The sequence below is a fragment of the Mercenaria mercenaria genome, chromosome 16, assembly GCF_021730395.1.
Source record: "Mercenaria mercenaria strain notata chromosome 16, MADL_Memer_1, whole genome shotgun sequence".
NCBI classification, from domain to species: Eukaryota; Metazoa; Mollusca; class Bivalvia; order Venerida; family Veneridae; genus Mercenaria; species Mercenaria mercenaria.
Window position 1 is genome coordinate 62,648,105 of NC_069376.1, and position 14,805 is coordinate 62,662,909.

The 14,805-nt window shown below is 35.3% G+C and overlaps 1 protein-coding gene and 1 non-coding gene across 2 annotated transcripts in view; one reads left to right on the forward strand and one right to left on the reverse strand.

The window, feature by feature from the left end:
* The window catches only part of LOC123540989 (uncharacterized), a 92,735-nt gene that overhangs the window by 56,446 nt on the left and 21,484 nt on the right, over window positions 1–14,805 (forward strand). The window lies entirely within an intron of this gene.
* Trnat-agu (transfer RNA threonine (anticodon AGU)) lies at window positions 3,249–3,321 on the reverse strand. Its single transcript has one exon. It is a non-coding gene; the product is annotated as a tRNA-Thr (tRNA).

The following is a 14,805-nucleotide window of genomic DNA, read 5'->3' on the forward strand; positions in this document are numbered from 1 at the left end:
AATTGACACTCCAAACTGATACTATTTACTATAGACATATATGTTAAAGTCATTATGTATAGGATTCATACAATCAGACTGAATTTGTGTTCGTGTGTGAGTTTAATATTTTGGCATGTTTCAAAGCTACAAAGTACAATCAATACTTAGACTGTTTTGTTTTTTGTTTGTACCTACAGCACCTGCATGAATCTTGGAAATGCCAGACATAAACCGATTTCCAGCATAGATCAGATTATTCTGCCATGTCATAAATGCAGCTCAATTGCCCCGACCCATCAGTACTCTCAGTGCTTTGATTGTATTAGTATACACGAGTAGGCAATGTTTAGCGAGCGATAGACACAGCTAAAGTGAACGGATTTTATTGGGTGTGGTATCAATGTAAAGCTAACATGTTTATCTACCCAATAATCTTAATTTCCTTGTGATTTTCGCATTTTTGAGCGAGATAACGTGCTAGATGCATTCATATTTGAACAATCCTCGTAGTCCGGCAATAATACTGGGTCGTTGTTGAATTCTATATGCATACATCTCGATGCGGTGTAGTAAAACGGTCTGTGGCATCCTGAATTCGCTAATCACTAAAATTGTCTAAAAATACTCCGAGTTAGTTTCAACGTGTTGAATGTTTGCTGTTTTCAGCGAGGGCAGTTTTCATCTAGGTAACATAAAGACTTCATAATCAAAATATTTTCAAACTGCGTTGGATATTTTTATAGGTAGTGCATGGAAAAAAATGGTATATTTCATCGACGAGGATCTAACATCGTGCAAATATATTTGTTGCTTTAAATGTTTGTTGCTGTACTTGATTTTTTTTTTCTACACAGAATTTCAGGTTGTTTTTTTTTTTATTTTAACATTGCTCATAAATTCTGTATAAACAAAGTTTCATTAACTATAGATGAAGAGAAAGATTGATATATTATTATAGCTTCAGGTTATGTTTTTGTGGATTGTTGTATTATTCAAAATTTTATCTTTGTCACTTTGACGTCTTCAACCCTGAAGTTGCTGATATGGTTGACTGATAATGGGTCCTTAAGGGCTGGTAATGTTACAAAGTCGCTGATTGGTCAGTATCGTGCGTTCAATCGTGAGTTTGCTTGTCTCTGTTTGCATTCGTGGTAGAACTTGTTAGATAAACTGACCATTGTACTTTTGCTTGCGTTCGAAGCAGACCGTGTTTTTAGAATTTTTGGTTTAAAATGAAATTAGAATTCCACCGTAATACGAGCACTCAGAGATAATAAAAGGGTATAACAATGGATAACAAGAATGATTACACGTATTCAAGTTATTGCAAGGTAAGTACATTATTTATTTATCTTTTAACTTATATAAGTTGTTTTAAATTTAAAAAATACTTTAGCATTTAATTTGCGTATGTAAACAGATTTATATTTTGTGAATTATTTTGCCAAAATCTTTCGGGCAAGTGAATTTGATACATAGTTAAACGAATAACAAAATTCTTTTGTACTTATTGCCGCATTTTTGCTTTTTATTTCACAACATTTGTGACATTGCTAACTTTTTTTAAAGTTCATTAACTTCAAGATATTAACAGTATAACTTTAAATTAGATACTTTAAGGATATGAACTTTGAAACATGTACTTGATAGAAAGAAATAGAATTAAAACGACTATAACAATTGGTTTATTTAAGGAAATGTATCACGGTAATTTTGCTTTTATTAAAATGGCTAGAAAAACAATATGCTTGTTCTCACAAAAAAGGTCTTAGAACACTAAATCTAAATCAACAAAAATCATATTATAGGCCTAACTAAAGTAAAGGAACCAGCGTGGGAGCCATCTGGTCTAGTACCGTAATGGCTACCAGGTATTTGAACACTAATTTTTCACTTGGCATGGCAACAGAGGTCTAAATTAAAGCTAGTTACTGTTTAAATTTCATTGTGGATGTATTTTTGACATTTTGGTAGGAAAATGAGAGCAGGTTGTATTTGGTGAAGCCAAGCTCAATTTTAGTATGAGTAGTACTTCCAGGTCACAGCAGTGTGATTTTGATGTGATTTTACAGGAAGCAAATGTGACCAGAGAAATCTCCCTTAGAAGATACTTTTCTCTTCATTTTATATCACTTTTATCATACCTCTTTAAAATGAGGTAGGGATTTGTTGTCTGAAATGGGTCTAGCTATGTTTGGTAGCTCTTTAAAAAATGTCAGTTTTATAAAGAATATATAGGGAAAACTATCTACCTGTTTGTGACCTATATACAAATAAAAGTAATTACGAATTGCATAGCCATACTTTTTTGGCTTATCGGGGTGACTTATTTTAAGATCTGTTTTGTAATCGTCATTAAGAACTGGTCAAAACGTACGTGCTTTAATTAAACATTAATATCTTATATAGAAAATTCAAATGGGTTGAATATAACTTAATTGTTTTTTAAAAAAACTTAAATCTTCGGAATTACGTTTAAACAGGTGTGAGGAAGAAAAACTACCCTGACACCGGTTCTGCAAACAGGTGCATGGAAAAATCTACCCTGACACCGATTTCAATAAACAGGTGCGTGGAGAAACCTATCGTGACACCGGTTTTAACTCTCTACAGATTGCCATTTACATTAAATTGCAGAAACGGAGCACAAAATTTACATTTAAAATGCCAGCGAGGCAATAGTATGCTTTAATGTCAACATAGATCAATTTCCATCATTGTAAACCTCACATTCTGACTGTTTTCATGTGTCTTACAATACTAAATATGTTTAAACTAGTGAACATTACGGTATAATCGTTCTCACAGGTCTCAGAACGCTTAATGATTTGATGTTGAAATATACTGATAACAATAATTACAAATGTAAACAATAGCATAGGTATTCTGTTCTCAACAGAAATAAAGAAAAAAATGTTACTTTGAGGTCGTATCTTAATTTTTTCTACTAACCTTTTACTCTGCAGAAAATATAGCTCTATGCATGAGGAATGTAACCAAAACCCAGTAATTGTAATAACATATGTATGATCAAGAACTATAATCGAAGATATTTACAAAAACAATACAGTGTATATGTATATACACCTTGGTGACAATCTGACTAAAGTACTTGATCTTCTAAACGAAGATCTGAGAACGACCCATTCACATTCGTCTTCTGTATATTTTGGATTTCCAGTATTGCTATTTTTATTTTCGCAAAACTATTTTTATTTGAACCAATCAGACAACTTGTTCGAATGTCAAAGAGTAAGAAAAATTTGCAGTCAATCCAGGGCTCGAACCTGGGACCTCTCGCTTACTGAGCAAGTGCCCTACCGACTGAGCTAACCGGCCATCTAACGTCTTTCGACATAAAAATTATAGATATCAAAAGCCAATGATTTTTAAAGCTTGCAGAATTTTGTAAGTTAGTTTTTGATTGGCTAGCGGAAGGGTCGTCAGAACGAGGCCATCAATAGCTCGTTGTCAGATCCTATGCGTAGCGTAATAGGAGATGTACTTTAGTCAGATTGACCTTGGTGAAGTCATTTTGAATTATCAACGTTATCGTATAGCGCTACTTTATCTTAGCAATCTGTTGTGTATCATTTTTATGCTATAAATTAGCATGTTATTCTCAAAGGTAGGACCTTTGCGTAAGTCCTTAAACAATTGTCGAGCAGCTAAGGCCTAACAGAATTTTTAATCAGACCTTGCATCATATCATTTTTACTTTTTTCACTCTCAGCCATGTAACTTAATATCATTTGCAAACATTTTTGTTTGTCATCATCTTCATGTTTGATTACAGGACTAGATGTCATTGTGTGTCTTGTTACACTTTCAATAACCATATTACTTTGATTATTTTCAGACTCTTTGACAAAGACTGTGTATCCATGTCATCAGTCTCTGTGGATAGATCAGAATGCGAAGCACTTGATTCCATGCGGTATTCATTATCAAGGTAATGTTTTTCTTTTGTATTGTTACTCATACTAGCTGAATTTTCGCCAGTATTGCTTGCAGTGTGTTCAGTTTCTGAGTTATTTTGTTCCCTACTCTGTTCTCTTAAATGTTTTCTTCTGAGGAAGAATTTTCACGTTCTTGACGGACCCTATTAATGCATTTTAACTTTTCTAATTTTGTTTGATTTTTCAGTATCAGAAACGTCAGATTCATCATTACTGCTTGAGCTAGAATCATCGGAAGGTATTGCATAATTAACCCTCCGTCGTGGATAACCTTTAACAGCTTTGCGTTCGGGCCATTCAGCAATGTCAGCAAGCCTAATCTGATCTGCATGCACTTGAACAACTGAGTTGTCAAGCTGATTCTTAATTAGATATGCAACTGGACCTTTTTGTTCAAGAATTCTGTAATGTGATTTCCAACGATCTTCAAGCTTGTTTTTTTTCTTTGATAGTTCTTATAATGCACAGTATCCTTTATTTCGAACTTAATGTATTTTGCTTTTTTGTCTACTTGTGCCTTATGTTTTCTTTTTGAGCGTTTTAAATGTCTATAAGCCGTAAGGAAACTTGAATGTTGTTCTTGAAGAACTATCTTGTGAAACTCTTCGCCATGTAATTTAGCTCTAGGCTTTAGCAAATTGTCAATAGATAAAACCCGGTCTCTGTTATAGACTAAATAGAAAGGTGTGAACTTCGAACTTGAAGAAATATTGTGACGTATGCCTGCTAAAGACATATTAAGATGAAGATCCCATTCACGTGTATTATCTTGAACTTTTTTTGCTAAAATGTCATGCAGAACGCTGTGCATTCGTTCTTGCTTTGCAATACTTTCAGGGTGGTATGCTGTACATGATACATTGTCAATATTTAACTATTTCAGAACCTCCCTAAAGGCAGAACTTGTAAATTCTGACCCTCGGTCATGAATAATCCGGAGAGGATATTCATATCTAGGATATATTTCATTCAGAAGTAAATAAAATCTGGAAAGTAGATCCCTCGGAAGCACCGAGAACAAGGCAAACAGTGAAAATTGCAGACTTGGTTTGATTGAGTCTTTTCATGAGCAGTAATGGAAAATGCAACACTGCCCACATCCGCTAGCACCGGCTTAACCGTTATTCAATCTTCAAATCTAAATGAGTTGAAATCAATGATCCCGAAGGACCAGAAAATATAACAACACTGAGATAAAGTCGGGGCGACTTTTTACGGCCTCCACACAGCACTTAACACCCGCTAAGTCTATAACTGTATTTGTACTTTTGTCAGGAGCTGCAAAGGCTTCCGGAAAACCACTGAACATGTCAACAAAACAAATGATGTAACGATTGCCACAAAGTGTTTTCTCATACGGATCACACATGTCTTTTGAAACAATTACAAATGGTGCAATATTCGTTCCTCTTAAGATGGCTTTAACCGTAAAATTTCTAGCTTGGTAATCAACACAAGTTGTAACATATCTATTAAGTTCTTTAAACATATTTGGCCGGTAGTACTTTGCTTTTATAGTTGCAAACAAACGCTGTGTACCGGGATGACCATTGTTGTGATATTCTTTTATGACTAATGATTTCAAGTGACTAGGAACATATAGTCTCATAACTGGTTCTTCATCTGGGTTCGAAATATAGTACAGAGCATTGTCTACCTCTAAATACTTCTTGAATTCAGCCTTATTTGGGTCACCATGCTTTAGGTGGGTCGATACCTTATTCATCAAATATGACATTCCTTCCGATTTTGATGAAACTTGGTCCAACTATAGCGCTATGGTTCCTTTTTTGTTTTTCAGTCGTCTTGGCAACAATAAATAATCAGTGATGACGTCACGAACGTCGCAACGTAGGGCGCACAAATGCCCAAAATCCGCCGTAATAGGTCTTCTAAAATATCTAATTAAGATTTAAAAAAAGCGAAACTTCACAATATGATACTTTATCTAATTCACATATGGACTAGTGTGTTTTTAAGTGGTATCGCACCACATTACAACGGACATTTATAATTTTATTGAGCAACCAATTTCCTTCTGATATAAAATTGTGACAAAAAATCGGCAAATATACGCAAAAATGACATCTTTAAAAATCTACAGGCCCATTAAAAGTCTGATTTTCAGCACAAGTGATCAATTTGCAAATGAAATGTCAAATAAAAAAGGGAACTTTACGTTTTCAGTTTTTCACAATATTGTGTTGAAGACAAACTGTCCTTCCGATTTTTGGACTTTTGGACGTAAAACGCAACGTTTTATCGACGTTGCTTATTATTTGCATCGTTGTGCTTTGGACGTTTGCATTATAGTTTAGGTCCATTTCAACTGTATTCATGAGCCAACAACTTAGGGAAATTATTATGCATCATTGACGCACTACCAGCTATCTGGGTTTCACGCAAGAACATTTTCCTTCCTTTTTAACTACAAGTCGCTACTTAACTGCCCGCGATACACGGAACCTAATTTTGACATCACCGATCTAAGAAATATGATCTTTCCTTTTATTTATGTTCATTTAATATTTCGTTTTGTTTTTATTTTTGTCTCGTTCCCGCTGAATTTGCAGTCAGTGTCCTTAATCCCGCCCTTCATTCGCACGTATATTCTGTCTGGCACGTTGCGCGTATGAGTATCTTAGTAATGGCTGTTTCGCATACGCACCAAAAACTGAACCGGGGAAAAAGAAATAGAATGTAGCTAAATGACATCGAAGCAGGCCGAAACGAAATATGCGTAAATTGAGTATTTTTTTTTTCTTGCATTTAAATCACTTTTCCCTAATATTAGTCGAATTTTTACATGCCGCACGACTACTTAAAACAGGCGTACAGATTCATCGTGCAATTCCACACAAAATCATATGTTGATAAATCATACCGATTTCATTATCCAATGCCGACGGAATTGTTATATCGTCATCATCGATATTAAGGACATATCTGCCTCAGGTATTTTGATATATTTGTGAAGCACTAGCCGATTCGGAAACCTTTTTTTTCCGCAACAAAATGTGTAAATCTGTAAGAAAACCAACAGTATAATATTCCCAGCAGTCATTCCCGTTTACAATTATGTGAAGTCACTAATGTTGCATACAATTATATTTACTACAGAGTTACGCAAATGTTTTCTCTTCTAATACGTGGCTTAACATGTATTTGAACTACATTTTTCAGTTAAATCGCTTATGCACCACTGCAAAGTTAAACTGTAAAAAATCGCGAACATCGGTTTCTTTAAAATACCTGCATGCTTATCTGATTTGCAATATGAACTTATCTTCTGTTAGTTTCCAGTCATATTTTGCCCCCAGATTAATGTAAATAATAGACAGACCTATCATAAATAAGTGCATTTTTGCAGTTAGAAGTATAAATAACAAAGCCAGCATCGTAAAAAGATTTTTTTTAAAAACCTACATTACGCTGAAGTAAAACAAAAAATGTGACATGCGAAATATTTCACACCTTTTCCTAAATATAACCAGTCTTACTTTATTTCCATTATAGGTTAAACAGTATGTAGACAAAAATCACAAGATATTTTCACGTTTAGCCATTTAAAGGCACTGGTCTCCAGCTTTTCGCTTGAAGTCAGTCAAGTTTTTACCATTAGAACACGATTTTTTGTTTCTAATCTGTCTTAAACTACCACATCAAGAGAGTAGTTTTAAAACCTTAAGAATTATAGCAATAATTTTTGATATCTATGTTATTTCTTTTTTGTTGTCGTAGGATCTAGAGGTCAATGCCTTTAAAAGATTACTAAAACATGTACTGCGTGAAATCATTAAAAAAAGTTAAAGTTAAAGTTTCTTGTTTAACGTGGGTAGTCGACGAAAGTCCCCACCTGGAATGGATGGAACAACTTATTTCCAGCCGAGCCCACGGCAGGTGTCATATTTACCTCCCCAGCATCCAGTCTAGGCCGATACTGCTGGAAACAGTACCAATTTAAGCATATCACCCGGCACTGAACACTAGTCGGGATATCAGCCGCGACCGGGAATCGAACCCGGACCGCTGGCGTTGTAGTACAACCTGCTAACCACTGCGCCACTGACTCTATTATTTGAAAAACGGATGACTGAATTTTCATAAATCATGACTGTTCAAATAAATCACAAGTCTTGTCGGCGTCAGGGCATGAAGGCATGATACATGTATGTTTACACAATATGATTCTTCCGATACATGTACTATATTTAAATAGAAACTGTGCTAGATCACTATATACATTTTCGTACACTGTTCGGAAGATGTAAACGTCAAGCTGGAAACGTAATTGAAATTCGGCTTGAATATGCGTAAATATCGGGTCTTCTTGACAGATAGGGAAGCAGACGTTCCTTCTTTGTATTTTGGCGGGAAAACAGCATGTGCCTTCCATGATGTTCCTTCGGTAATGACCGAATGCTTATAGAAAATTACGTTTTAGTGTTATATTTCTGCGTCAACATTGTGTTGAAGCTTTTATGTTATTGTTAACAAAATGCTCTACAACCAAATAAAAATGCATGCTTAAGAGCTTGAATTTATATCGTGTCTGTTCGACCGTCACAGGCTCTTAATATGATTTTTTTATTCGAGTATTTAATATTATATTCATGGTTTCAAAAATAAGAAAGGATGTTAACGCTTAAACACCAACAGGTATGTAATGACGATTGTTTCACTTGTTCTGGTGACTCATTTCTTGAAGTGCTGGGTTGGAAGCTGTAAACGAACATGTTTTACAGGTGAGCTTATAATAAATCAGATGGGTGGGGTTTAGACATTTTTCCATTCTAACGGCAAATTTTCAAAGCGGAATGAAGCAGTTTGGTGACTCTTAGACGTTTTTGAGATGTAGAAAGGGAAAACGGTAAATTCCACAGACTCTCTCCATGTTTCGATTTTTGTACATTTAGTAATTGTAGGTGGTGGGAGTTAGTAGACAATTCATAATTATAGGTAGTGGGGGCGGAGGAAAATCAAAAATCATGGGGAGTGGTGTTGGAGGAAAATAAAAAAAGTATGGGTGGTGTTTTTTTTTCTTCTTTTTCTTTCCAAAATTGCCTTCCGACCCTCCCATACAATTAATTCTGGAACTGTCCTTATAACATTCACTTACTTTTTTATCAACTACGCACGATACGATATCAAAGTTTACAATTAATTTACCCTTAGTTATATTTGCTTATTATGTGGTCTCCTTGTAGAACGAAGAACAAACACGTGTATAGATATCAAATTGTTATGGCGCGCTTTACGTACTTGGCACCTAACGTCAAAACGTTGAGTTGTACGTCCAAAAATCGGAAGGACAGTTTGTCTTCAACACAATATTGTGAAAAACTGAAAACGTAAAGTTCCCTTTTTTATTTGACATTTCATTTGCAAATTGATCACTTGTGCCGAAATTCAGACTTTTAATGGGCCTGTAGATTTTTAAAGATGTCATTTTCGCGTATATTTGCCGATTTTTTGTCAAAATTTTATATCAGACGGAACATGGTTTGCTTTATCAAATGATAAATGTCCGTTGTAATATGGTGCGATACCACTTACAAACACGCTAGTCCTAATATAAATTAAATAAAGTTTCAAAATATACAGTTTCGCTGATTTGAAATCATAATTAGGCATTTTAGAGGACTCAAAACGGCAGTATTTCGACATTTTGGCGCCCTACGTTGTGACGTTCTTGACGTCATCACTGATAAAGCATTGTTGCCAAGACGACGGAAAAATATTTTAGAGCTATAGTGCTACAGTTGGACCAAGTTTCATCAAAATCGGAGGGAATGCCATATTTGACGAGTAAGGTATCGATCCACCTTAAGATGCATTTTCATCTGAACAATTGTTGGATCTTTATCTTGATCTAATCTTATATCTAACTCTGCAAATTCTCGGACCGTTTCTACTAAAGGATCTTGTTTTGGATATTCTTTGTTAGCTACTTCTTTTGGGTTTAAATTGTTAGAGTTTATAACATTTATGCTTTTAACTGTATATTTGTCAGCAATTTTGTAGGTATTGTCATTAATTTCTGGTTCAATGTCCGGCTCATTTTTTGTTTGTTTATTTTCAGATTCCGGCGGTCGTGAAAAGAAATCAGCAATAATATTTGCTTTTCCTGGAAGATACTCTATCTTACAGTTGTAACCACTCAGAGCATAGACAATGCCCATAACTGAATTTTCTTGTTTTGCATGGGAGAATTTAATAAATATTGAAGCGGGGCATGGTCAGACTTGATTGTAAATTCAGCGTTGTGTACAAAAATCTAGACCTTGTAATGCATAAATGATTTCAAATGCCTCCTTCACAGTAGTGCTGTATTTCCTTTGAGTATCACTTAGTTTATGAGACAGAAAATATATAGGTCTTTCTTTATTTTCATCTGATTCTGGTGAATTACAGGCTTGTGTGTTTGTTTGTTTGTTTGTTTTAGGTTTAACGCCGTTTTTCAACAGTATGTCAGTCAAGTAACGGCGGGCAGTTAACCTAACCAGTGTTCCTGGATTCTGTACCAGTACAAACCTGTTCTCCGCAAGTAACTGCCAACTTCCCCACATGAACCAGAGGTGGAGGACTAATGATTTCAGACACAATGTCGTTTATCAAATAGTCACGGAGAACATACGCCCCGCCCGAGGATCGAACTCACGACCCCGCGATCCATAGACCAACGCTCTTACCTACTGAGCTAAGCGGGCGGGCTGAATTACAGGCTTGAGTTAAGCATGCAGCCACATGACTATCACTAGCATCGGTGTACAAAGTATTTGGCTTGTTTGGATTTGGGTAGGACAAGAAGGGGAAAGCTGTTAATTGTTTTCTGACATTCTTCTGTCAAAAAATGGAGACTTTTTCCTTGTTAGGTTATAAGGGGTTCTGCTATTTCTGAAAATGAGGGTATGAACCTACGATGAAAACTTTATCAGGGTTTGGTCTTTTACCGTCTTCATCTATCATGACAAAACGTAGGTATTCGGTTTTAGGCTGCATGAATTGACACTTTTTCAGTTTAAGTTTGTGATCTCGTAACCTTAGAAAGATATTGTTTAAGTGGCGTTTGTGTTCTTCTAATGTTTTACTGAAGATTAAGTAAGCGTCCGGATAGGCGACAGAGAAATCTAGACCCTCTAAGACTTTAGACATTAATTTCTGGAACACCCCTGGGGCGTTAACTAATCCGAAGCACATAACAATAAATTCGAAGAGTACCATGATGTGGTAAATGCAGTTTTTTCTTTATCTTTTTCATCGATTGGTATTTGCCAAAATCCAGAGCGACAGTCAAGGGTTGTAAAGTATTTAGCTTTAGGTGGACGGATAGCTCAGTGGTTTGCACACTGGCCTTCCAATCCTGAGGTCGGGGGTTCGATCCCCGACAGCTACTCGGGAATTTTCAGAAACGCTTTTCAGTGTTTCCCACCCAACTAGAGGTGTACTGGTCAGGAACCCAGGCAATCCTTGTGTGTATCAGTGCTATACACTGGGCATGTTAAAGAACCAGGCTGTCTATTCGCAACGAGCTAGGCTAAGTTAGCCGGACAAGCCTGTATCTGATTTCTGATCGCTCTGTCGTGGGGGCTTTGTCTCACTCTGTCCCTCTGGTCAGATCGCTCTGTGTCTGTACTAGTAGAGGATGAATTATGCGCCCTGTGTGGCTACATTTGAACTATTTAAAGCGCCTTTGAACGTGAAATTGATCATGAAAAGGGCGCTATATAAATCTGGTATAATAATAATAATTTATCGGTTCATGTTCTACAGTCGGAATTTTCATTGTAATCGAGTCTGTCTGTGACAACTCTGAGTCATTATTCTCAAAAACGTCCCTATTTGTTTGAACATACTGAAAGTGTTCTTTAGATGCTATTATTTCTTTTGTATTATCTTTTTATTTTTCACCCTAATTGTTTGATAATTTATTGACATCAGAAACGGAAGCTATACATTTTTCATCAATTCGTTCAACAGTTGCGACGGCACACCCTTTTCTTAATTTAATTGTTCTATTTGTAGAATTTACTAACATAACAGGAAACCTTCGATGCTTTCGTAACTTTATGAATGAATTAGCTACCATTAAACCAAGTTCTTTACTAAGATAACCATTTTCAACACTTTTTAATTCATGTTTTAAATTTCTTTAGTTAAGAGTTTTTTCTTAATTGTCCTGGACAAATCTGCACTGTCTGAGGTTTAATTACAGTAACTGTAAGAAATCTAACTACTGAAGCAATATGCACATCTTCCTGTAATGAGACATAGCTATTTTTAACACTCATTGATAAAAGATCAAAATAAATGCATTTGTTCTGAATGAGAAATTCCCTTCCAAGTATTGCTTTTCTATTCATATTTGATATAACAAAATTTATGTTCTATTTGTTCTCCACCTATTCGAAAAATAAGATTGGTGTATCCATCTACATGAAATGAATTACCATTTACAGACTGAAATGAAACTTTATGATTCTTAAATAGTTTAGGCTTCCTATTTAATGACTCATATGTCTTGTCATTAATTAATGAGACTTCTGCTCCAGAGTCTACTAATGCTCTAATCTTCTGTTTCCCTATTTTAATTGTACAAGAGTTTGGATTCCCTGCTAGCACTATAAAATATGTTGATAAATCATTTTTCCTACCATCGATTTCTTTATGACAGGAAGATTTTAGTTTTAGTGCCTAAATATGTTCCTTTTAGGTCTCAATACACTTCTACATTCACTCATAATATGTCCTAACTTTCCACAATTCCAGCAATTGATACGTTTTTTCCAACCATAATTATTTTGAAATTTATTTTGGCTAAATTTCTGCATATGTCTAGTGGCTTTCTTTCGTAATAATACTGCATGAACATATTTCTGACGTGTCCTACATTCCTTGACATTATGACCTAGCCTACGGCAATATTGACAACGATTTTGTGACTGAATGTGATCTAAATCTTTAGCTTTTTGACAAGTTTCTGAAGAATTTTGCTGGCTAGTAACATTTCCATATAGTAAATTAAACCGATTTCTTAAATTTTGTTCATTCATAGCTGACGTTACTGTAGCCTGTAAAGCCTGTAAAGTTTCCGGTGAATCACGCATAACCTCCATTTTAAGAAAATCTTCTGATAAACCGTCAATAAAATGACCTATTAATTGTTTCTGAATAATTACTAAATTTGCAGTATGATTTTGACCTTGATCTTGGTTTTCATAAGCATCTTCTGCCAGAGTAAATAACCTTTCAGCATAAACATTTACATTTTCACCAGGTTTTTGTTTTACTTTAGCAAAAAATATAAAGCATGCTGTGAGTCGTGTACCTCAGAAAATCACGTAGATAAAGCATTTTACAAAGCAGCCCAAGTACAATCTTGATTTTCGTTCATAATTCTATGTATAAAATCTGACATTGGCCCTGTTGCAGTTTGATAGCAGATTAATTTCTTTCTCTCATCATTTAAATCATTCAGAACAGTATATTTTTCTATTGATTTTACCCATGACAAAAATCTCCTGAATTACTATCAAATTTTGAAACCATATGTTGTACACCCTGAGTCATAATGCGATGGAAACATCTTTTAATTGAATAGCCAAATCTCGAAATATTTGCTGATGCGTTGTCTGCTTTTAAACAAGCAAATAGAATAGACAATTTACTAACCTTGTTTCTCGACGTGATCTTCTAGTGGTATTGCGTACCTCATCGAAGTGCCCTGACAACGTTCCAAAGGTTCATCCTGTCTGCGGCTCCAGAAACGCGCGTTGCAACGTAACGTGATCATTTAATACAACAGATCATAACCTTTTCAACAGTTTTATTTAACATAGTAACAGTCTTTTAATTAATTTAAACATAACATAACATTTTCACGTACATAGCATTAAGTGAACGTGACCCTATCTCTCTCTCCGATCTGTCCACATCAAAATAATTTTCGGCATATATTCAACTAGCAGTCTGGCCGCTATGTAAAATTACGCAATTCGTCGTGGCTTTTTCCTTTAACATAATTACTTTGACCGAGGAAATGGGGTATATAAATGCTCAAGTACATAGGCTACATGTTTTGTGACAAGTTTGACCATCCAGGTACAGCAAACTTGCATCTAATTGCATACATTGTAGAAAATAGAAAATTAAGAATCTTTGAAACCCCTGTTACATTACAGTCTGCCATGGGAGGCAGTAGACAGTTTTCAGAGCTTCTCGGCCTAGAGTCGCCTACCCAATTTTCAAAACCTCACACAAAAGTCTGTAACCACACATCTGAAATAAATATATTGCAACATTAAGATGACTGTATGTCTATCGTTACAAACTATCTGCAATACATCTCTAATATCTAGTTTTTTGTTTACAAGACCTGAATTTTGTGCTCTCCCGGTCACGGAAACTGATGGCGAAAAAAGCTAAATTTGCCAATTTTCAAATCGCTGTAGAAAATTCCCTGCAAAAGGTAGCCCCAACTGCTACACGGTTTCATACTTCGGAAACACTGTAAAATCTGAAAAAAAGCTCAAATATCTGTGCCATCCGTATCGTTTTTTCAATATTCCAGTTTTCCTGGGGCCCTTGCTAAATGACAACTCCATTTTAAGCTAGCTCAGCGGAGGCATGTATTCGCATCTGCAAGTCATTACGTCATAATTTCAAGATCAACTCTACTCAACTAATTGTCTTTAAATAATTGAAACTCAATTATTGTAGCCACTGAAACTTCAATTCTAGCAATTATTATTCTTTTAAAGTTTAAATATGCACTTTAATCCGTAAATAGCCTCTTATTTGTAAATTTGACCCTGGTCAATGTTGAAAACAGTTTTCGGAGCTTCTCGGCCTAGAGTTGCCTACC